Source organism: Acomys russatus, chromosome 6, assembly GCF_903995435.1.
Source record: "Acomys russatus chromosome 6, mAcoRus1.1, whole genome shotgun sequence".
NCBI classification, from domain to species: Eukaryota; Metazoa; Chordata; class Mammalia; order Rodentia; family Muridae; genus Acomys; species Acomys russatus.
Window position 1 is genome coordinate 36,746,991 of NC_067142.1, and position 25,685 is coordinate 36,772,675.

Consider the following 25,685-nt stretch of genomic DNA (forward strand, 5'->3'; position numbering starts at 1 on the left):
CTGTGATTGCCAAACATGTGAATGCAATAAATGAAAGCGCTTTCCTGGTGTAGTAAAGACACAAGAAAAATTGTGGCAACGCATATAAGATCCAAGGAAAGATAAAGACTTCTTTAATGAGCACAGGGCTTCTCTGCTTTGCCAACGTTGGGTAGTGATGTCTTGTGCATACTGTCTTGTCCATGGTATGTTTTAGCAACATTTTGGTCACTCCTATTGGATGGCGTTAGCAGCCTCCAACTCTGTCCGCTGTGTTGTCACAACCACAACTGCTAAGCATCATGAAGGGGGGGGGGATGTGCAGCCCCGCCCCGAACCAGTACTGCTTCAGTAGTGTGAACAGGGTCACCTAGCTGAGCCTCGACAACGGAGGTGAGGAAGTGCAGGGGCACAGTGACAGTCTGACGAAAGACTTCTGGAGATAACAGCTGGACATGGTTGTAGAGGATGGGCAGATGGTGGCTCACCGGAAACTAGATAGACCAAATCAAAAGCAGTTATGATGAGAAAACAAAGGGAAAAAACCCCAACATTTGTCAGTCCGAGAGCTTGGTTCGCTACACTCCATAAACAATTTCTCCTGGGCCTATCGTGCTGGTTGTTGGGAATACAAGTGTTCTCACACATTAGTTTTATTTTATTTTATTTATTTTATTTTATTTTTTCACACATTAGTTTTAGTCCAGTGTCTCCTGGCCTCATAAGGATGTTTTTTGACCCCGTGATTGTGCAGTATATCTCTTGAAATTTGTTATCAGTGCTTCTCTTAGGTTGGGGGATAATTTACCATTATTACTGAAGTAAGTCCATCCTATTCACTGATGTTTTCATACCCATTGCTCAAAACAGGAAAAAGGGTTTTATCTGTGGAACACGAACTTTCAGGGCAAAACACCAGTTACTTCTAATTTCTTTTTGTAATGTGTAAGGGTTTCCCAATAGGCTGTTAGGTATTTTTGGACCTGATATTTAAATTGCAGGGACTGAGAGATATTTAAAATAGAGTGTGATAAATTTAGGTTCATGTTAAAAAACCAATTTTTGCCTCAGGCTTCTCCTCTCTCTCCTGCGGTTTGTATCCTTCTTAGCTTTCCTCATTGTCCTCGGCCGTTTCAGTTGCTGTCTTTTATTACTATGGCCAATTTTCAACATTCAGCACACTCTGGGAACTTACTGAGAGGGTCATCTTTTAAGGAAATCTTAGTGTCTCTCAAGAACACCCTCACTTAGTCATCTAAATTAGCAGGTCTCAGCAGTTCTGGAGTGAGACAGAGACTGGAAAATGGTTTAGATTCATACTATCCTGTTGCACCTCTGCATCCTGGAGATGAAGGATCTATCTTATGCCTCTAGTGTGTTGGTTCCTGAAGAAAAGGGCGCTCAAGTTCAGCTTTCCCCCAGCATTTGTCCTGATCCACAGTACCAGGTTTCCCCTGAAGCAGGTGACTGATTCTGGCATATCCACTCATGCCCGTGCTCCGTGGGTGCGCACTAAGGTGAATGTATGTATTTAATGCCCACATTGCCCACGCTCTTCATAAGTCCTTCCTCCATGAAAATCCCAGCTCACTACCTGCTTGAAAACAAGGAGCTGATCCTCCTCTTCAATTCCTTTCTCCACCGTCTCTCCTTGAAATCACTCAAGTGTTGCATGTTTTCCCAGGCATTTTATGCCATCACAGCCTCTTTTTTATTGATTATTTTTTTAAAAACTCAGGCTCCCTTTCTTCTACTCTTTGCATTGCTGTTGTAGAATAGCACCATAAAGCTGTCATCTTGTATCGACTCTTAAAGTTCACCAGTAATTCCCTACAGTGGAACAATAAACTGGTCTTTCCTAGGCCAGCTATCTTGAGTTCTCTCTCTCTCTCTCTCTCTCTCTCTCTCTCTCTCTCTCTCTCTCTCTCCCCAAGTCACTGACATCTTGTCCTATGCCTTGAAAAGTCTTGCCATATTCCCATCTGTGGTCTCCTTACCTCCTCAGAATCTCTCCTGTTTATAATTATACTGTAATATAATGTATATATCACCCTTCTATAAATCCCTTAACATTTTATTTTTTTGTGAGATAAGAATGAATCCTGTCTTTACTGTGCTCAGCAGATACTTGCCCCTCCCAGCTATCCAACCCAAGTCACTTCGCTCTCCTTTATCCCAGGATCCTCCATCCACAAAGGCTTCCTTTCACATTTGCAAATGTTCTTGGCTCCTCCCTTCCCCAGGGTCTTCTCACACAGCTTTCTCTGCTCAAAATACCCTTCCCTCCATGGTTTCCTTCACCCAGTTTTCTTATGCTTAAGCCACCTTCTTTCCAAATAGCCTGTGGTTTTATCTGAAAAAAAAAAAAAAAAAAAAAAAAGCAGGGCTATTCATGCCTTCATTACTTGCTATTTTTATGAACTAGTCCTTCCACCCCAACGCACATCTTATTACTGTGTCCTAAAGTTTGTGAGAAGCTTCCCCATCCAAGGCCTTGTCAGGCTGACTTGCATAGACCTCCTCTTGTTTCTGTGGATTGTGATCTAATTTTACTTTTCTTATTTCAATTAAAGCCTCATGAGAGATTTTTCTGTATTAAATTTCTTCTTACTAATGAAAATATTAACCTAGTGACATTGATTTAGTCAATAGTCCAGCAAGAATGCTGTGCTGAGTTCCCTGGACATTGAGTTTCAAAATTCCAGGGCAACCTGAAGCTCAGACTTTCCGTTTATTGCTTAACTTTAGCGATTGTCTCCAATGACCCAGAGTACAAACATTTGTAGTAATTACTTGCTTAATTGAATGTACCCACCCCTCCTTTTGGAATCAAATTATTTTGCTAGTTCCATATATTTTTCTCTTGAGATTTTGAGCGGGGTTATGGGAGAAAGGGAAAAATGAGATCTATTTTGCTTATAGTTGTTATTTTCACATAGTAGTGACCATGGACAATGAAACTCTACCTGCTGGTGTGTTTTCACAGGAACATGTGCTGGTTTTGCTTTCACTGATGGCAAAGGCCCTAGTGGCTTTACAGATGGCAAACTTCTGGAAACAATATTTCTTTGAGAGGATCCCAGGAATAGCTTTTATGAGGCAGCCCCACTCCATAGGTGATAGTTTCAAAATACCTCACCAAACTTGATTCAACCACTTCCTTTAGTGTCTACAATATTCAGGACCAGATATTAGCATGGATTCCACTGACTGATAAGATTGATAAATAATAAGTTTGTACTTAGAAGCTGTTGCAACCATTTTATTTTTGCAGGTCAAGGAATTAAAAAAAAAAAAAAAAAAAAAAAAACGGCTTGCTTTCAAAGCCTCAAGATCTGTTACATTAGTGAAGATCAGGATGCCAGGGGTACATTTCATGGGGCCTTACTTCCTTGGAATATAGGGGTTATTATGAAAGACTCTTCACAATGATACTATAATGTATTTGTTGGTACGTGAATGATGTCAGTAGTCAATGCTGTGTGTTTATGGGTGGCACCAACAGCACTGAGAACTCAGGTTCTGATCTCGAACATCCATTGTTCATATCAGCTTAGCTCCCTGAGCTGTTGCAGTTCTCAGTAAGAAGCATGTACAGGAGAATGAGGAGAGCAGGGAACCAGCCCTCCCTCCCTCCCTCCCTCCTTCCCCCTCTTCCCTTCTCCCTTTTAAAAATTGTCTTCCCATTTTCTTTCCTTTTTATTTGTAGTCTAACAAGTTTATTATATGTATTAAGTGTTTATTTTCAGTTTTCTTTAAATGTATTTTTCCTATCTCCATACTATTTTTTCTTCCTTCCAATAGCTATTTTGTAAATATTTTGTAAACATTGAATCTGCTTTATCTGCAATATATATGTATATATATATTATTTTCTATACTCCGTTTAAACTTATTCACAAACATTTAAACTGAAAAAAATTTTCATCCATTGCTGTTTTTTTGACAACATATATTCTCCATTTCTTTCTTTTCCCCCTGGTTTAGTTACATGTTTTTCCTTTCTGTGGTTGTTTTATTTGTCAAAGCACAAAAGAAAAATGAATGTGATCATGAATTTTTTTCTCTGAGCTCTGAGCTACCTTAGCAGAAGAATCACCATTCAGCTTCTGTGAGGCACTGGTTTTACAAATATATGTGTCTCGTGACATACACACTTAATTCATGAAGATTTTTATCTGTGTGAATAATAGAGTTTCTGCTAGTAAATTTTTGAAAATACCTTTTACTTATACATTGTAATTACTTATTTATTTTCTCCCTTTCCTTAATTTTGTATAAAATCTCTCAAACAATGTCTAATACATTTCCATGTGTAATGCTCAAACATCTTAGGTGTTTAACAAATAAAATAAAATAAGACAAGAAAATAAATTAAACCAGAGGGAGTGATTTATACTGTGAGAAGGAAATAGAGAACATTTTATAGAAAACGGAACATCTAAATTTGGCCTAGAAAAATTGGGTATTTTCTAGGACAGCAAGGGGGGGACAGTTGCTAAGCTAATAGATGTTATAAACCACCTAGTGCTCCTCACACTCACAGACCTAACCCTTTATTCTGTATACCAAACCAGCCTTGGTTGGTTCACCAGAAACCCTTCTACCACCACATTCACAGACCTAGCTTTGCTCACATAGACTGTACACAAGCCCAGGCTGGTGAGTGCCCCAAATCATCTCTACCTACACTAACCACAAACTTCCTGACTCAGGTAATGTAGGCCCAGGAGTGTTAGAACAGCCCAGGAGACCCAGCTGGGAGTTATGATTCCATTCTTTCTTCGTCAACACTGAATTGGAATTGCCTTCACCCCACCAACTCTTCATACCTTGTCTGAATCCAACCAAGCTTTGGGAAAAGCAAAGTCAGAACTAACCTCTACTCAACGAACAGGGTCTAGAATCTTGTACTTGATACCCAACCAAGGAAAGAATCTATATACCCAGGTCACATGCAAAACTACAAACAATAGGAAAGACAAGATGATGTTCTCCACAAGCTACACCAATTTCTTAGCAATGTTCTTGCCTGAGAATCCCCTTGATGAACACCAGGAAACAGAATTTAAAAGAACAATAATGAACATGATCAAAGAAATCAAGGAAGAGGATGTGAGCAAACACCTCATTGAAATCATATGGTTCAGTGAAATGACAAAGACAGTACAGGAAAACTCAATTCAATCAAGAAATAATATTTTAGAGAAAATTCTAGCTAAAATGAAGATGGGATTGAAAATCAATGACCCAATTAGCAAACTCAGAGGAAATCCTTGCCAGAAGAATGGATCAAGTAGATGACAGGATATCAGGACTTGAAGATAAGGAAAAGGGATTGGAAAACTCAATCAAAGATTGTGACAACTTAAAAATAAATAAAATGAATACAAGGTCACTTTGGAACAGTGTGAAAAAATCAGATCTACACATTGTAAGAGAAGGAGAAATAAAAGGAGGAGGAAGAGCAGGAGGAAGAAGAGGATGAAGATGAGGAAGATCACTATTATTCTAGTCAATGGATAGACGAAACCTTCAACAAGATCATAGAAGAAAACTTCCTAAATGATGGAAAGACATACCTATACAAGAACAATAAAAGAATCACATATAACACAAAATAGGACACACAAAAAAAACCAACCAAGCTTTCCATAGCATATTGTATAGTGAAAACAATATAAACAGAACCAAAAAAAAAAAAAAAAAAAAAAAAAAAAAAAAAAGTGGATATTACAAACTTAAAAAAAAAAAACCACAAGTTACATACAAAGGAAAACCTATCAGGATAACAGCTGTTTCTAAATGAAAATTTAAAAGCCATATAAGCCTGGAGCAATGTGCTTCAATTCCAAAAGACCGTAGATGACAAGTCAGACTACGATACCCTGCAAAAACTATCTGCTATAGTTGAAGGAGAAAGAAATAATTCTCCACACTTTAAACAGTCTAAAAGAATTTGTGTTCACCAAACCAGCCTACAGAGAATACTGCAAGTAATACTTCTGACTACAGAAAGGAAACAAAGCTATAATGACTAAAACACAAACTAGGACTAAAAACACAAACAGCAGCAAAACAGAAACCTTTTTAATACTAACTTTAATTATCAATGGCCTCAACTTCTGGTCAAAGGACACAAGGAAATGTAGCTTTCATCATGCAGTAAAGTTCCTTTTCGCAGCATATGGAAACTACTCCAGAGATTCAGAACTAGACAAAGTGCATAAAATAAGCCTGTAACCTCTGCACCTTAGGCTGAAGTAATATTATGGAAGAGACAGCAGGAAAATTATGAGAGCCAGAAGAGCATGACAACAGCAGTGAGCTATTGTCTTCAAGACACGACAAAGAATCTCAACAATATGACTGAGATGAGACTTGCATAATAAAAATCACCACCCCCGATAGCTATGATAAGTTATCCAATGCCAGGTAGTCGTCCTATGCATTTTTACATATGATCAATATTAAATGAACTGATTGGAGTGTGTGTGTGTGTGTGTGCGCGCGCGCGCACACACACACACACACACACATGCACGCACACACATAAGAATAATGATCACAGAAAAAATGCCATGAATTTAGAGGGAGTGTGAAGCTACTGTGGGAGTTGGAGGGGTAGAAATGATGCAAACACAGTACTCATGTATGAAACTCTCAAATACTACAAAAGAAAAATATGAAATGAATGACTTCATAATACATAAAGAATAAGTAATTTGGGAATAGAAACTGATGTGGCAAAAAATGTTTTTGTATAATGTGATGTGACTTGTTATCCATGTAAGTTTAAACATTATCTTTTCAATATTAAGAACTCCATGACATTTTTCTTCCATTTTACACAATTATCCATTGCAGCCCTTACCCAAAACACATCTTACATTTCTGTGTTCTTCAGTTTAAGGACACTCCATAGAATTATACTGGAAAATTAATAAAATGATGCACATTGATATGAAACCTCTGAAGGTTGTGAGACTCCAGGTTCTCTGAAGCAGTGTTTTGTGTCTTCATAGGATGACAGGCATCAGCTCTGTTATTTGTCTTCCAGCCATGTCCAGGAGATTCCAATCTCAGCTCAAGTTGAAGCCATCTCATGACTACAAAGTCCTTCTTGACATAGATAAGCCATCATATGTGACACTCTTTTCTGTATTGTTTAGGAAATCTTAAAGTCATGAATGGCAGAAATCCTACCCAAACTATCTCTTTTTTAATATGTATTTTATTAATTTATTCATATTATATCTCAATTGTTATCCCATCCCTTGTATCCTCCCATTCCTCCCTCCCTCCCACTTTTCTCCTACTCCCCTCCCCTATGACTGTGACTGAGGGAGACCTCCTCCCCCTCTATATGCTCATAGGGTATCAAGTCTCTTCTTGGTAGCATGCTATCCTTCCTCTGAGTGCCACCTGGCCTCCCCCTCCAGGGGACATGGTCAAATATGGGGCACCAGAGTTCATGTGAAAGTCAGTCCCCACTCTCCACTCAACTGTGAAGAATGTCCTGTCCATTGGCTAGAACTGGGTAGGGGTTCGAAGTTTACTGGACGTATTGTCCTTGGCTGGTGCCATAGTTTGAGCAGAGCCCCTTACCCAAACTATCTTACACCAGAAGACTTTAGTCTGACCTCACATGCTCATGGAGAAGTTTTTCCTTTCTCCATCTATTGACCGCCCCTTGTCCGCGATGACTTTGTTATTTGGTCAAGTCTCCCATTATGCAGAGTCTAGCAGCCTGGTTTGCTAGGTCACCAGCCCCAGCAATCAATCAATTCCCTGTCCTATCACCTCTGGCATGTCCTAAACACATTTAGTTTCCTATGGTTCTTGCAACAGTTTTTATATATTTTTGGGTATTTTAACACAGAAGGAAAAAAAAAAAAAAAAAAACCACACAGCAGAGATTCATCCTATCTGCCGTACACTAGGAGGGTATAGGTGCATTGTGAAATGTTGGCTCAGCCCTGATTCTCAGGAGGGTCCAGGGAAATCCTGCCTTGCTTTTACCAGCTTTTTGTGGCTTCTAGGCAGTGGCTGTAGCAGCATCACTTCATTGCTTTGTGCTATCACATGGCTTTCTTCCCTGTAAGTCAACGTTCACATTTCTCTCCTCTTTGGCCCTATTCTATTCCAGGAAGACGTCATTACAATTTTATAACATGTACAAATATTTTATCTAGAAAAAGGTCACGTTCTGTGGTTCTGAATAGATAATGAATTTTGGGTGAATGCTGTTCTCAGTACATTATGCATTACTAAGTCCTTTTTCTGTCTTAGACACCTGTACTGTCCAAAATAGCTAAAGTTCTCCAAGTCTGTCAGTTTTCACATTCAATTTCACCTGCTCAGAGTGGTCTTCCCATCTGGGGCGTCTCTCCTCTCAGTCTATAGAGCAGTGAAATGTCTCTTCGGCTTCTCCCTGTGTGGGCAGCATAGCACACAGTTGTTTTTTGTTTGTTTGTTTGTTTTGTTTTTTACTTTCTACTTCAGAAGAATATAATCTCTCAGTGTTTACTGATTTATTTATGGTTCTGCCCTCCTCAAGTGGTATTATTCTCAGTGCATGGTGAAATCTTGGTGCGATTCACAAAGGACTAAAAGAGGGAGTGGACAAGCAAATTAATTTTATTACATTTTTATTTTGTCCCAGTAACTAACAACATTTTGCATTCTTTTTTGTTGCTATTTATGTGGATATTTGTAAAAAATGCTGAAGGAAGAATATACAGGGGGACGTAATCCCCCTCAGGAACAGTCATAGGGGAGGGGAATAATGGGAAAATGGGGGGGGGGAGGAATGGGAGGATACAAGGGATGGGATAAACATTGAGATGTAACAAGAATAAATTAATAAAAAAAATGAAAAAAAATGCTGAAGGACTTTTATGTGGGATGATATGTATCAGAAAAATAAAAACAAAAACAAGCAGAACCTGCCTATAATTTAATGTAGAAGAACCGGTTTCCAAAGGGCGAATATAAAAATCATCCTTCAGGGTTTTAGCCTATGGCAATTGTAATGAAGCAACTTCTATATATTCAACACAGTGTAAATATTTCCCTCACACAGGGTTTGCTTCCTGCAGAATTCACACTGATTGGCAGTAAGAAGGATGTCTCAGAGGGTATGGGGCACTTGATAAATATTAGTTGAATAAATAAATGGAGAGTTTGGAGATGCCCGTAATAGAAATTAGAGGAAGGAAATCAAATCATTATCTCTAAGAAACAGGCACGGTATTTTCAGAGCTTAAACTGATGAGCACCATTAATGTCCACGGTGTGTGAGGTGTAACGCTTGTGGAATCCCAGTTAGACTGGCTGGCACATGACAAAGTCAGCCTTGTTTAAATGTGGGCATCAAAGAAGACAGGAGCAACAGCAGTTGGTCTGGCCTCCTCTGTTTTGACTGTGGAACATCCCATATTCCCCCTCATAGAGGGATTGATGAATAACTTTCATTTGTTTCCTTAATTTAATTCTTCATTTTGATAGTATGCTAGGAAATACACAGCGTGTTAAAATAGTAGGTTGCACATGATCCTAGGCATGAGATCGAAATGAGGCATTTTAAATATATGTCTTTTTGTCTTCTTCTAGATAAGCGGAGTGAATTTGACTTTTTGACATACTGTTAAATATGCTTCATGACATTTTGAGCCATGGTATTAGAGGTTTTCTTTCTTTTTTTGGCAAGAAGCCTGAGGCTCTATTACTAATTTATCAGTGTTTCCATGTGCACCCCCACTTGCTTTCTGGGATCCCCTTGTTCTTCTTGTCTTGGACCTTTACATCTATTCTCCACATCAGGCCTTAGAGCATTTCTCCCCTTTAAAGCACCTGTCTCGAGACGAATCATTTCAGTCATCACTGTCCAGGAACCCTTTGAAAATCCCTTTGTTGGTCATCACACGCTGTATCCTGATTACATGACTACATTAATCACAGGCTTCCATTGTGTCCCCAAAAGCTCCTAATCCCCCCACCCCTCCCACCCCCGGCTCCGTTGTATGTTTCCTGTGAACCATCTCTTCTTGGGTTTTGACATGATCCTCGACAGTCAAGCTGCTGATTTATTCTTCTGGCAATGAAAGAGGAGGAGGGATTAGATTTTCCCTCCATGCCTTCTCTGGTTTGCTCAGATCTGTTAGCTATTCCGAGAGGAATCACCCCGATGCATGTCACAAGCACTGTCAATTAGGTTAATAGACGGGCAGGCAGGGCCCTGGCACTGAACTGTGTCATTTGCCAATGCCAGTGTCTGAGGAATGAATGCTGGAGAGACAGGATCTCTCTGACTCCCGGCTTGCTCTTTGTGATATTTTGCTTTGTGATTTTTTGACAGAGGAAGGAAGGAATTAGGACAAAACAAAGGAAGGGAGAATTTATTTTTTTCCACAAGCCAATACCCTGGTTCCCATTGCCAAGATGGTAACCAACTTATAAGAAAAACATAATTCAAATTATGTAGCATTTGAAATTCAATTTGATGATAACATATCTTTGCAGTAAATTTTTTAGATATAAAAATATGAACGTGAGAAAGACAGGAATAATGAGATAGACAGCTCCCAATGCAAACAGGTCCAGTTATTTGTGTGGGTTCATACAATTAAATGTGAGTTTTGACTACACTAGGATTTGCTAAAATATACACTTTAAAAAATATATCTGCAAATATAAAATACTGGGTTATGATAAGGAATATGTGATAATTTCCTGTAGGCTATGATATATACAAGATCTGTAACTATAAATTGGGCCCCCAAATTATTACATAGCAGAGACAATGCTAAGACACAACTTAAAAATATAGGGCCATCTTTTGTTTTTTCATCTGCAAAAAAGACAAAGGCACAAAATATCAAACTATCTCACACACACACACACACACACACACACACACACACACACACAATGTGAAGATGCCATTCACACAGCACACAGAAACGTCTACAAGGAACAAGCTCCAACTGAGCTGGCCCTTATCTTATTAATATTGCACAAAAATTTCTTCTAAAAGTTACCTCCAAGGGAAAAAAAAACAATAAATATGCCTTCAATTTATTCACTGCACAGCCTCAACCAACATCTCTCCTAAAGGTAAGTCAACATTTAGGGGAGAGAGACTTGAAGAACACTGAATTCTCCAACCACTGAGCCCAAGGAAGGGCTGGGAATCAGTCTTCACAAGGAGTAAGTCACAGTAAACGTGTTTACAGTAGCTCTTCAGCCAGAAGTCCATAGTCCCTGAATATATTTGGAAAACTCAAAGGTTGGGGTCATTTTGTGCAGAGTTAAAGTGAGCAGGCTGATCACTGGGTCTTATTGCAGGGGCTATCCCAATGAGAGAACTGTGAAAACGCATCATGTATGTTGGGTGTGATAGAATTAACATGAGAGAGAGTGGGAGGGGGAGCACCCAGTGGAGGGGGAGAAGGAGAACTATGGCAGACAGAAATCTTGTATTACTTATTTTGTCATTGGATTAAAAACAACAAAAAGCTGAATTTTACTTTTTTTTGCATTTTAATCAAATCATGATATTCACTGTGTTGTTATAAATGCAAAACATGCATTTTTTAAAATTAGGACTTCTATTGTGCTATGATTTAATTTAAAATGTCAACTTACTCTGTAGTTACATTTGTTTGTTTGTTTTTGGTTTTGTTTGTTTTTCTGAAAACAAGAGGAAATTCGCACCATGCTATTTCTGTTAGAAATACCTACTTCTCTCAGAGGACAGCTATGCTAGGCTCCTGTCTTTGAGCATAACAGAATACCCATCAGAGCATCCAAATAGATGCTGAGCCTCACAGCCCGACGTTGGGCGAAGCATAGGGAGTCTTGTCGAAAAGTGGGAGGAAGGTTAGAAGGACCTGGAGGTGACAGTAGCTCCACTAGACCAACAGAGCCAACAAACCAGGGCCCAGAGGGGCTTGCAGAGATGGAAGCACTCACCAAGAATAATGCATGAACTGGACCTAGGTCCCCTACACAGATATAGCCAATGAGCATCTCAGCACAGTTTCACATGGGCCCCCTAGTAAGGGGAGCATGGGATATTTCTGATGTTGACTCTCTTGCCTGCTTTTTGATCGTTTCCACCATGGAGGGCCTGCCTCGCCACACCGCAGGGGAAGATGATGCACTCAATCCTGGAGTGACTTGATGGGCTGGAAAGGATTGGTAGAGGAGGGGGCTCCCTTTCTCTGAGGAAGAGGCGATGGGAGAGGGAGTAAGAGGAAAGGAGGGTGGGACCAGGGTTAGAAGAGGGAGGGTGCTACGATTGGGATGTAAAGTGAATAAATAAATGAATAAAAAAGAAAAGAAGAAGAAGAAATACCTACTTCTGAAGACATATTGCATGTCTCCACTTTGTAGCTCAGTAGCTCCTTAGAGTTCCCGCATCATGTTAGTACAGTGCCCGACACACAATTCCTACATGGAATACACTAGACCCTTCAGCCCAACAGTATGCCAGGAAGAATCATCTGCTAAACATACAGAGAACCATCAAAGGGATAGCAAGCTGTGCTGTGTGTGTGCTTGGGACTTCAAGACCGAGTCAATAGCTTCATGGGTCTGAGGGGCTTGTGACTGCAGAGATGTGTAACCAGAATAAATCTTCCCAGTGAAGAAAATCATCATCGAGAGAGAGAACATCCTATTTTCTAACAATGGTCGGTGACATTCCTGCTGTTGTTCCTTGTCCCACTTACACAAAGCTGTGATTTTTTTTGTCCAATTAACCAGAATATAATCTCATAAAATGTTCTATTAAGAGAAAATCCTTTGGTATTCCACCCCAGATTCTGCTTAACCTTTCTTTTTTCCTTTATATTAAGACTCATGCAAACTAATGGTTGTATTGCCAGAACCCAGCTCTCTTCATCTGTAGCCTGTAACTCACTCCAATGCTTAAGCTTGAAGTAAGAGAAACTTGTCTTTGCAGATGGTCATTTAGTTTAACATAATGATTTCTTATTGATTCCATTTTTCCTGCACATGTCCTGATTTGATTTGGCCTTTTTAAATGGCAGCATATAATTTTATTATATATACAGCACATGCATATGTGAAATGTATATACATGATATGGGTTCTTTATCCATATTTTGATAGATGCTTCCATACCACGACTCAGTAAACAATGCTGCAATAAATCTGGGGAATGTAGCTAATCCTTTGAGATCTGGATTTACTTCCTTTAGGTGTGTCCGCCAAGCAGTGGTTGGTCACTGAGTTATGTTTGTATTTGCTGTATTAAGAACTGCCTTAGTTCCTAATAGTGACTATCATAAAATAGCATCTTAGAATATTTTTACAACAAGCTACAGTTTGAGAAACTGAACTTACATCTGAGAGTTGAATCTTGGCACAACTGGTAATTCTTTGACATCTAGGAGATGGGTTGGCAAAACCACAGACACACTATACCCTTCATCTGGAAAGAAGGCTTTTATTAATTTGGGGAAATAACATTGACCATTGGCTAAGACATGGCCTGTTGAAGTCTAAAGCGACTTGGGGGAACTGGCCTAAGGAAAAAAAAAAGACAATCAACGAAACTGGCAGCAGTTAGAAAATAAACTTTCCACTCACTGGGCTGACCAACTGCATATTTTAATAAATGTGGGTAAATATGTGGATGGCAATGAAACACTTCATTGTGCTTTCTCAGATCAGATCAAAAGATTATAGGATCTGACATGATTTGAAGGTGTGTGGCTAGAGGCAGCTTCAGCTGTGGGGTTTTAGAAAGCTCTTGTACTGAATGGTACTCTGGCTCTAACAGCCGATTTACAAAAAGGAAAAGGGACTGGAGAGATGGCTCAGTGGTTAAGAGCGCCGCCTGCTCTTCCAGAGGTCCTGAGTTCAATTCCCCAGCAACCACATGGTGGCTCACAACCATCTATAATGTAATCTGATACCCTCTTCTGCAGATAAAGCACTCATATGCAATAAATAAATCTTTAAAAAGAAAAAAAAAAGAGAGAAAAGGGAAGACCAGTGCTTTGGAAAGAAGGTAAGGAGATAGCTATGTGTGGAGGTGAGGGTCTCCAAGCCTGTACTTTATCTTCTCCTGTTCACATAACTTCAGTAACTGGAAGTCCTCTCTCACTGGTGCCTGCCAGGATAAAGCTTTGGGGACATGCATCATCTCACTGTGTTCTTTAATATACACGAAGACTCTTGGAAACTTCTCACAATGAGTTTCACAAGCTGTTAATCAAAGATTTGCCTAACCCCAAGAGTGTGCAAACTAGCCATTCTCTTACCTGTCTCATGGAGAGCTTGGTCTGGGATTTGCTGCCACAGTAGTAGTATCTGTGAGTAACAAAAAAAAATATCATTTGGATCGATGCCTACTGCAACCTCCATGTGAGGGCAGGACTGAGCAATCTCTGAGGTCATATTTCTGGCTTGGGTGTGGGATCTGATCTCAAAGTTTTCTGGACCTATTCAGGACTACACCTATCCGTCCCCTCAGCTGTGCTGTCATAGAGGCCTTCAGTACAGTCTTTGTGTAAGCACTATGTTCTATGTATCCCTTCTTTTTCTCTCTCTCTCATTGTTTTTCTTGAGGAACCTTCATACAATCTTTGACAGTAGATGGTCTAAGGTCCCACCAGGAGCATATGATTCCCTGCCAGTTCCCTATACTCTCTAAAATTGATATCTCATCTTCTGATCATAACCATTGTAGCAGGTATTGTAGTGATATCTCTTTGGTTTTAATTTGCTGTCCCTGTTGATTAATGACAGGAAGCATCCTCTTAAATACAGCCTTTGTGAAATGAGACTCAGTTTGGTCCTTTACTTGCTTAAAGATTAAGATGGTTTTCATTTCTGTTGATTGAATTGTAGCCATTCCTTATACATTTTGGACCCTAACTCTCTGTCAGATGGACGTTTTACAAGCACTTACTTCTATTCCTAGGTTGCTATTTCACCTTGTGGGTGATGATCGTTTCAGGGAAGATACTTATTAGTTTGATTTAGTCCTACTTGTCTGTTTTCACTTTGGTCTTTCAGCATTTGGGGGTCACATCCAAACCAACCACAAGCAAGACCATCCTCCCATTTCCTTGTAGAAGCTTTTGCTTTTTCTGGCTAATATTTAAATCTTTAATCCACTTTGTGTTGATTTTTATGCATAACACATCCAATTCCATTATTTTACATGTGGATATCCAGTTTCCCAGCAGTGTTAGCTGAAGAGATTGTCCATTCTCTTTCCTGTGTTCTTGGTGCTCTTGTTGAGCAATTCTTGGCCACATACGCTCTGTTACTCTCAGTGGGTTATAGATAAATAAATGTGAGTTTACTTCTAGACTTTCTGTCTGGTTTGTTTATCTGTCTTCATGCTGGTAACAAGCTATTTGGATTACTGCAATTCTATAGGGAATCAAGAAGTGTGTTTCCAACTTTTCATTGTCAAGAGTATAAAGCGTTTCAGTCGTTTTTGGTTCTGTGTAAATTTTTTTAAAAATGTCGTCTTAATCTCTGTAAAACTGACATTGGAATTTCATGTTTTAAAACAATTTATTTATTTGTAGTGATTGAAGAGAGGAACTCCTTCATGCCAGATAGCCATTCTGCAACTGAGCACCATTCTTCTATTTTTCCAGGCACGTCATTGGCTCTGTGCATCATTTGGGGTCACATGTGAAGTTTATTTTAAGAATATTACCTCAATGGATTGACCTAGAAATGATCATAATGAGTGCGTTGACCCAGAAGCAGAAAGAGTCAAATGGTAATATACTCACTTATATCTGGACACTAGCCCAAGAGGCATGTCCCATGAAAGTCTTCACTTACCAGAAAGTGGGGCAGAGAGGAGGACATCCTATTGGGACTCTAGGTGAGAGAAGGATGGGAGAATGATAAAGTAGAAGGATCCAGAGGGTCCTAGAAACCTACAAGAAGAACATTATGATAGGCAGATTTGAGCCCAGGGGTCCTGCTCAAACTATAGCACCAGCCAAGGATAATACGTGCAGTAAACTTCGAACCCCTACCCAGATCTAGCCAATGGACAGGACATTCTCCACAGTTGAGTGGAGAGTGGGGTCTGACTTTCACATGAACTCTGGCACCGCATATTTGACCACATCCCCTGGATGGGGAGACCTGGTGGCACTCAGAGGAAGGATAGCAGGCTACCAAGAAGAGACTTGATACCCTATGAGCATATCCAGGGGGAGGAGGTCCCCCTCAGTCACAGTCATAGGGGAGGGGAGTAAGGGAAAAATGGGAAGAAGGGAAGAATGGGAGGATACAAGGGATGGGCTAACAATTGAGATGTAATATGAATAAAGTGATAAAATATATTAAAAAATTAGTTAACCCCCCACTCTAGATTCAGTTTAACAAGCACAACTCCAGCATTAGAAATCCTAGTCAATAGGATGTCCTCCCCTCTGTCCCAGTTTCCGGTAAGTGAAGGCTTTGGTGGGACGTGCCCCTTGGGCTAGTATGCAGATATAAGTGAGTATATACCATTTAAGTCTTTCTGCTTCTGGGTGAGAAGCATGGGAGAATGGCAAAGTAGAAGGATCCAGAGGGTCCTAGAAACCTACAAGTAGAACATTATGATAGGCAGATTTGGGCCCAGGGGTCCCGCTCAAACTAAGGCACCAGCCAAGGACAATACAGGCCGTAAACTTCAAACCCCTACCCAGATCTAGCCAACGGTCAGAACAGTCTCCACCGTTGAGTGGAGAGTGGGATATGACTTTCTCACATACTCTGGTGCCTTACATTTGACCATGTCCCCTGGAGGGGGGGACCTGGTGGCACTCAGGAAGGACAGCAGGTTACCAAGAAGAGACTTGATACCCTATGAACATATACAGGAGGAGGTAATCCCCCTCAGGAACAGTCATAGGGGAGGGGAATAAGGGGAAAATGGGAGGGAGGGAAGAATGGGAGGACACAAGGAATGGGATAACCATTGAGATGTAACAAGAATAAATTAATTTAAAAAAAAAAAAAAAGAAAGAAAAAGAAATCCTAGTCAATGCTTCCTGCTGATGCCCCTCCTGATCTTCAGCCAGAAATGACACTGTGATGGGCATTCTCTTCAGGAATGAACATTTCAAACAAGAAATAATAATTAACAGCTTTGGAAAATGACAACTTCCACTACTGGCACAAGAGTTACTAAAAACAACGAGTGGGGCGAGGGCTGTGGATGTTGTTACAGGAAGCGACATGCAGGATTTGCCACATCACCCTCTTCCTGAAAAATGGGCATGTGTTGCTGAAAAAAGGTTACAAATTGGTTTCTTGAAATGTAGTCTGCATATTTACAAGTAAACATTCCACAGTCACTTCCATTCAGTTGTTGAAGGCAAAAAAATCAATTCATAGACTATATCCAACAATAAAACAATATTTTGAATGTAAAAAAAACCAAAAACAACAAAAACAAAACAAAAGAATATTACCTCTTCTTGAATATAAGATAGTGTCTCCAATTTTATAAATTATTTACATTCAGAAATGTTTTATGGTTTTAGCTTGCAGACACCTTACCTTCCTAGTAAAATTTCTTGGTATAAGTATTTGATTTATTTTTAACATCATAATTGTGATTGCTTTTTCATGTCTCTTTCAGATAAGCTATTGTTAATATATTAGGCAACCAAATGTTATATATTGATTTTTGTATACAGTATTTTTACTATTAGTTGCAAAAAACTTTTCTGTGTTTTTTTTGTTGTTGTTGTTGTTGTTGTTTTGTTTTTTTAGTGTGGAGGCTTTAGAACACAAGTTCATGTTAACTCCAAACAAATAATTTCACTTTTTTTTCTGATTTGCATATCATTAATTTTTCTTTTTTGATTCTTTGGCTCAGACTTAGCGTACTTCACTGAACAAATGTGGCAAGAAGGGGCAACATTTGCTCTGTATCATATTTTAAAGAAAAAAATTTCTACTTTCCACATTGATTATCACAGCACGTTGATCTTCTCATACGAGGTCCTTGGATATGTCCAATGAGTCTCCTTCCATACTGACTGATGAGAGTTTTATCATGAAAGGACGCAGGAATCCATCAGATGCTTTTATTCAATTTACTGAGATATTGATGTAGTTTCTATTTTCATTCTGTTAATGTGGTGAGTCATATTGATTAATTTGTATATGCTAAGCCTATGTGTGTCCAAGGATAAATTTCATTTTGTCAGGGTAGTTACTCCTTTTGATATGCTGCTGATCTTTGTTTGCTAGTATTTTAATGAGAAAGTTTGCACTTGCTGGATTACAGTTCCCTTGTAGTGTGTTTATGTGGCTTTAGTATCAGAGTGATTGGAGCCTCACAAACTGAGCTTAAAAATGTCATTCTACTTTGAGAAGAGAGTCATAAAACTTCAAGAAGATAGATAGTTAAGATATATTTCATAGAATATTCCCATGAAATTACTGGGCTATGGCTTTTTTTCTTACGTTTTTAAAAAATTCATTGTTACTGATTTAATCTCTATTTTGTGGATGTGTTCAGGTTTTCTATTTCTTTAGGATCCCAATATCCTAATGTGTTTCTGTGGTATACCCGACCATGATGTTTTGGGGGAGAATTAAAGTGACATTTTGAAGTTCGGGTTGGAAGGCTTACTAAGCACTTAGACGATAATGAGCTCACGTAGGGACTTGGAAAACATGGCTGAGAGCAATGTAGACAGTGGACATCTAGCTCTCAGATTCAAGGGAAAGTTTGAAAACCTCTCAAAGGCCCCATAAGATACTTAAGTTATGTTTTGAATTAAGTATCTGTGGGTTTTGGTTAGCTGGAGTGTAAGAAGTACACTGAGGCTAGCAAGAGACCAGCATCACTAAAGAGAAACCTTTTCTCTCCTGGGACACTCAATGCTGGTTACCTGGGGCTGAAAAGTCAGCTGTGATGAATGAAACCAGCATTGCTGAAGGAAAAAAATATTCTGGAAATTATTTCCTCGGGGTCAGCTGCAGCTCTTGTGGAGCCCATAGTCCTGAAACTGTCATGGAGAAGCTAAGGCTTGGTGCGACGGGAGGCTAAGAAAAGCCACCAGGGCAGCCGGCGCATCAGTTACAGTAAAGACATGGGGTCTTGGAGATGCCAGGACTATGGGAATGCCAAAAGGACAGTGGAAGGTGTGGAGTGGAGCTAGCCCAAGCCTCGGAGATGAGCTGTGTGCTGAGGACAGCAGAGCTAGAGAGTGAAGCCGCCAAAGCCCTTTGGAGCCCAGAAAACGAGGAGTTCCAGACGTCAGGCACAAAACCATGTACATTGTTGGCATTTGGTTTTGCTTAAGGATGATTGTTTTTATGCTCTGATTATTCCATTGGGAGTAAGAAATTATGTAACTTGTTAAGAGACTGGATATTTAAAGAGATATTAGTCTTTTGAAAAGTGTTGAAAAATTTAAGGTCAGCAGGACATCGATTATCATATTAACAGAAGATCTTGGGGACAAATGAGAAAGAAAAGATTGTGGTGTACCAAAGTTGACAAAGGCTTTTTTCCCTTAGAGGTATATGAGGGTTCCTATTTTGTGTTGTTATGAGACTTCTGAGTGTGTCGAGGTGTTTATACCTGTTTCTGCATATGTTTCTTGTGCTTTTCCTTTGGATCTTTCCTTTTTTTCTTTTTGTTTTGACCTATTCTCTTTATATATTTAATTATTTATTTTCCAATGCCTGTTTTCTAATGAGAGAGAGAGAGAGAGGGGTGGGTGGGTAGGGAGTAGGAAGGACCTGGGACAGCTTGGGGTGAGGGGAAGAAAACCACGATCAGAACATATTGTATGAAAACACAATTTGACACCTGGAAAGAGGGACTCTCAGTTGGGGAGCTGCCTCCATCAGATGGGCCTGTGGACATACCTACTGGGGAACTGCCTCCACGGGACATTTTCATGATTGCTGACTGATGTGGGAGGGCTCAGCCGATTGCAGGCAGTACTGTCCTAGGAAGGAGGGGTATATAAGAAATGTGACTTTGACGCTGATGGTATTGAGTAAATATAGCAAAAGGGAAAAATGACATTTTAAAATATTTCACTCTTCTAACTCAAGAGCATGATAATATACGGCCATGCTTTAAGGCTTTAAACTCTGTGACTAAGGTTTCGGAGTTTTCACTGTAGAGCCTGTTTTGCAAGTTATTTGTTATATTTGTATATATATTTTAAGCGTTTGATGTTTTGATGTTATTTTAACTGGCATTCGTTTTGAATTTCTTTTTTTATTTGTTAGTAAACACCCTGATTTTTGTATGTTAGCCATGTACTCTGAATCCCTGTTTAGGGTTTATTATATATAAGAAGCAGATTTTAATACTTTGATGATTTTTCAAAAGTGAATTAAGGTATCCATGAAAAGGTATAGTTTTATTTTTTATTATCAACTAGAAAATTTTTGTTAGGCTTTATGTCAATGGTTAGGTTGTCCTATGTAATACTAAATGGAAGTCATAGGAACAGGTTACCTGCTATCAGGGAGAAATCTAGAATTTTAAATATTTAATAAGATATTATTGCAGGCTTTTCATAGGTGCTTTTTAAATGTCAAGTAAGTTTAATGCTATGGCTATACACACAGTACACACACACACACACACACACACACACACTGTGTATATACTATATACTCAGAGATCCATCCTATACATAATTGGCTAACATGATTATACAGACTGAGATATCTTAAGACTTGCTGTCTATAACCTAAAATAAGAGAAGAGTTGAGACCTATCTTTCAGTTCAAGCAATCAGACCATGGGAAAGAATTACATTCAAAGCAGAGGGTGATATGTTGGGAAGGGCCACCTGCTACTTAGCTCACCACTTTAAGTGCACTTCTGGAACTCTTCTCCTAACCTTCAACACACACTGGATCCTTTAACCAGATATCTGTCCATAGCTTGGCCTGATGAAGATGAGACGAGATGGTCAAGATGAGGTGGACCTTAGGGAACCTTGTGGAAGAAGAGAGGAAGGATTGAAAGAGTCAGAGAGTCAAGAACATCACAAGAAAACCTACAGAATCAACTAACCTAGGCCCATGGGGCCTCACAGAGACTGAACCACCCACCAGAGATCATCCATGGGATGGACCTAGCTCCCTGCTTTCCACATATGTAACAGACATACAGCTTGGTCCTCATATGGGACCTCTAACAGCAGGAACAGAGACTGCCTCTCACTCTGTTCCCTGCCTTTGGCTCACTTTCCTTTATCTCAACACCTTTGTCTAGTCTCAAGAGAAGAAGATGGGCCAAGTCTTACTAAAAGTTGATATGCCAATGTAGGTTGATAGCCAAGGGAGGTCTTCTCTTCTTTGAGGAGAAAGGGAAGAGAGCATAGGGGGAGGGCAGGTGAGAGGGAGGGACTGGGAGGAGACGAGGGAGGGGAAGTTTTGTTAGAAACGTAAAGTAAATTAATTAATTAATTAATGGAAAAATTACATGTCGAAGTCTCTGTTAGAGTTTTAGATGTTGGATTTTATTGTTAAAACATTGTTAAAGCTTATATCTGTGATCATGAGAACAAGGTCTGTAATGGTCCTCCTTGAATATTTATCATCTAGTTTATGTGTCTGAGTAGTGTTGGCCTTTGTCAATTTCTTAGAAGCAGTTATGTCAAAATGGTGTTATTTCTTCTTTAAGCACCTGGAAAAATTCACCAGTGATGTCTTTCTTTTCTTTCTTAGAAGATTTTGAATTGTAGTTTGTGACTTCTTTAATAGACCATCAGGTTTTTTTCTGGACAGAACAATGGATTATACTTGTGAAAGAAATTTCTCCATTCTTCATGTTGTTGAAATTATGGGCATGAAGTTTTTTACACTATGAACTTACTATCTTCCTTTTCACTCTTGGTCCAATTGTCCTTTCTTCTCAGCAGCTCGCTATGCTCCCCTTTCAGCTCCTATAGTTAGCCATAGTCCAGAATGTTAATATTTTTCTTGACTCTTTCAAAAAGAGACTTCCTTCCTGTACCTTTTATTAGAGCATAGTATTCTATTTATTCATTATTGTTAATTTGACATTGGACCTACGTTATAAATTAGTGTTTTGTATATATGTGTATGTGCTGATTAACTTTATGTCAACTTGACACAAGCTAGAGTCATCAGAAACAAAGAAGCCTTAATTGAGAAAATGCCTTCCTAAGGTCAGCCCGTATGGCGTCTTCTCAATTCAGGATTGATGTGGAAGGCCCAGTCCATGGAGGGTGGTGCCACCCCTGGGCTGATGGTCCTGGGTTCTTTAAGAAAGCAGGCTGAGTAAGTGTTGGCGGAAAGCCAGTAAGCTGTGCCCCTCCATGGCGACTGCAACAGTGTCCCTGCTCTATTGGAGTTCTTGTCTTGACTTCCTTCAGTGATGAACTACATAATACAAAAGTATAAGCCCAATAAACCCTTTCCTCTTAAAGTTAATTTTTAGTCATGGTGTTTTGTCACTGCAGTGACAACCCTAAGATAGTATACAGGAAAAAAAAAACCAGCAAATATCAGGTTTGATCACATCTTTAATGGCCGAGCCATCTCTCCAGCCCAAGGTTTGATTAGATCTTTTACGCAGGTACCTGGAGGTCATGGAGTATCCTGGGAACAAGGAGCTACCATGTCGATTGATTGTATCTTTACTCTTAATTTAGGATCTGTTGGCTAGAAGTTTATTAATACTGTTAATCTCAAAAGACTAGACTATGGTTTAATTATTTCCCATTTTCTCTTCTTTGAAATTCTTTGTGTTTCCTTTCTTCATATGACACTGAATTTTATTTAATCTTGTTCACATCATTCCTCAAGTCAAAAATTTAGATGATTGGTTTATGAGTATATATCATGCAACATATAGAGAACTTTGGATTTTGACAATTTTATAATGTATGAAGTGTATTTGGGTTCCTGTAACATGCCCTCCCCTCTGACCTCCCTTTCACTCCTGTGACTCCCTCCTTTTATTCCTTTATAAAAGAAGAAATTCCTTAAAAAGGAATTCTAGAACCTCCCTTCTATAATTCCTGTTCTCACAGTAATGTCTTTCTTTTTACCTTTTACACTTGGAGAACGGCTGAGATGAACTAAGATTATCTGTGTGGCCATGGGTTTAAAACTATCCGTTGGAGACTAGTAAGCTACTCTGTGGATACATAACCGATAACAATGACTATATCAGTCCCTCCACATTCATCAGTAGCCAATCTTCCATCAGGAAAGGGTAGGGGTCCATGAGCCCCCTCTGATCCATTATTGACTGTTGGTGTGCTGGTTTTCTGTAGGAATTAATACATTCATCAAGTTACATTCTCTTTCATTACTGAAATGCATTACATGGCCAAATTCACCATTATTCAGATGTGTTTCTTTTTGATAAGCATTAATAGTTGTCAGCTTCCATGTAAAATAATTTTATAACTTTTTTGCAGTTTTTTTTTGTTGTTTGTTTGTTTAACCTCTTCTGCACACCAGACTATGGTAACAATTAGTCTTTTTTTTTTTTTTTGTCTCTACAATTTGTCTTTTCTACATGGCTCTCCAAATGAAATCAGTCATATGTCACTCTTTTATGCTACCTAAACTTCTCAAAAATAATTACTTTGAGAGTCATCCATGCTGTTGCCTGCTTAATAGCTCGTTGTTTGTTTTTTTTTTTTTTTTACTGATTTACACTACTGTATGGAAAGCAGGATATTGTTGACTCTGTTTCTTAGCAATTAAACTTTATTATGCAACCCAACTAGCTTATACAAGAAGGAAAAAGGTTAAAGGGACAAAAGAGTGAACCTTCAGGTAGCCGGTCCACGGGGCGGATCCTTAGGTGTCTCTCTGGCCGGCGTCCTGATCCAGCTTGTCCGCTGCCCCCTCATGCTCTCCCTGCAGCCGACTTTGTTATTCTCTCTTCCCCAACTCCCTCAGTCACATGGGAAGGACCGGCTCCTTCTCCCGGTGAGGGTCCATTAGAAAGATAATAGTCCAGGTGGAGTTCCCAGGTCTGCTTCCTGAATTCCAGACCCAGGATGGCTCCACTCAGTCTGTCACAAGGTATTCATGGGGTGCCCCAAGGGTAAAGCCCGCCAAGACTGCTCCCACCTGTGACAAAGCTTACTCCTTCCCACAGGATATAGCAGTAACCCCCAGCTTTCCAATAGTGCTGTTTCTATGGGCTTGACAATTTAGCCATACTGCTAGCCTCTGGACAAAAATCAAGATCCTGCTGGGTCTTGTCGAAGACAAATGCTCAAATAGCTATATTCCTTGGAATTATAATCCATGGAAACTTTCCCCATCCTTAAGTGTTATTTCTGAATGGCTGCACTACTATAGCCTTGGGTCTATTGTCTTGGGTCTGCTGATGATCATCTGAAATGAATTCTGACAATTTCGCTCTTTAGTCAACTGGTTATATAACACATTTCCCATGAGGTCACAGATGTGGGCTGAGGGTCAAGAGACTGAGAGTCTAGCAAGGACAGCAGCCATGAAATTCTGGGTCACTTTCTCATGTAAAATATTTGTGCCTTCAGATCTGTGCATGCCTGATTTCATACATACCAATTGTTGATGAAGTGCAGTGCACGCCTAGGCTATGGTTTGGTGGATCTGAAAACATCTACAATATTACAGACAATTGACCTTGCATGAGATTTGTTCCCTTGTGATCAACTTCTTTAGTTTTTGTTGTTGTTTTGTTTTGTTTTCAAATAGGACCCAGTGCCACGTTAGAAGTTATATCTTAAAAGGCAGTGCAGTCTCCAAAGGACAGTTTAACTGTGTTAAGCTTGATTGTCAGTTTGACTGGACTAAGAAATAATCAGGGCATAAGGAGGCACATACTTGGGGTGTTTTAATGAGCACTTTTCTAGAAAGGAGTTACTGAGGACAGAAGACATGCCTGGAGAGTGGATGACCGCACTGCCATGGACTGAGACCCAGGACTGAATTAAAAAAAAAAAAAAGAGGGTTAAGGGAAAAAAGCCAAAAGAGCATGTACATTTCATCTTCCTTCACTTCTCTATGGGCCAATATGTGGACATCTCCTCTGCTCTGGCATTGTGCCTAGACTCAGGTCTTCTCAAACAAGATGGCTGTGCTCTTGTCTTAGGCTTTCTATTGCTGTGAGGAGACATCGTGCCCATGGCAACTCTTATAAAGGAAAGCATTTAATTGGGGCTGGCTTACAGTTCAGAGGTTTAATCCATTACCATCATGGCAGGAAGCATGACAGCACACAGGCAGATGTAGAGCTGGAGAAAAGATAGAGGGGCTGAGGGAGAAAGAGAGGGAGGGACTAAGGGAGGGAGGGAGGAGCGACAGAGAGGGCGGGCAGGAGGGAGGGAGGGAGAGGGAGGGGTGGGGGAGACTGGGCCTGACTTGAACTTTGGAAACCTCAAAGTGCATGACCGGTAACACACTTCTCCCACAAGGCCACATCTACTCCAAGAGGGCCACACCTCCTCATAGTGCCACTTCTCCTCATGAGCCTTTGGGAGCCATTTATTCAAACACCACAACTCTAAAACCTTGAGCCACAATAAATCCTTTCTCCCCTAACGTGCTTTAGAGGAGTTTGCTCACATATAGAAGTGATTAATATAGCAGCTTTGCTCCAACACTGCCAAGGTCTCCGTGGTGCTATGCCCGTCCTTTTCTATGAGTCTTCATCGAAGGGTGCTGCGCCTGCTTCAAGT

The 25,685-nt window shown here is 39.8% G+C and overlaps 1 long non-coding RNA gene across 1 annotated transcript in view; it reads right to left on the bottom strand.

Moving 5' to 3' along the window:
• Window positions 1-389: 389 nt before the first annotated feature.
• Window positions 390-25,685, bottom strand: part of LOC127190991 (uncharacterized) — a 34,525-nt gene continuing 9,229 nt past the window's right edge. Inside the window, exons 2-3 of the long non-coding RNA XR_007830809.1 lie at window positions 2,281-2,332; window positions 390-473 (exon numbers count right to left, since the gene is read on the bottom strand). This is a non-coding gene — a long non-coding RNA (uncharacterized LOC127190991). The remainder of the gene's footprint in view (window positions 474-2,280; window positions 2,333-25,685) is intronic.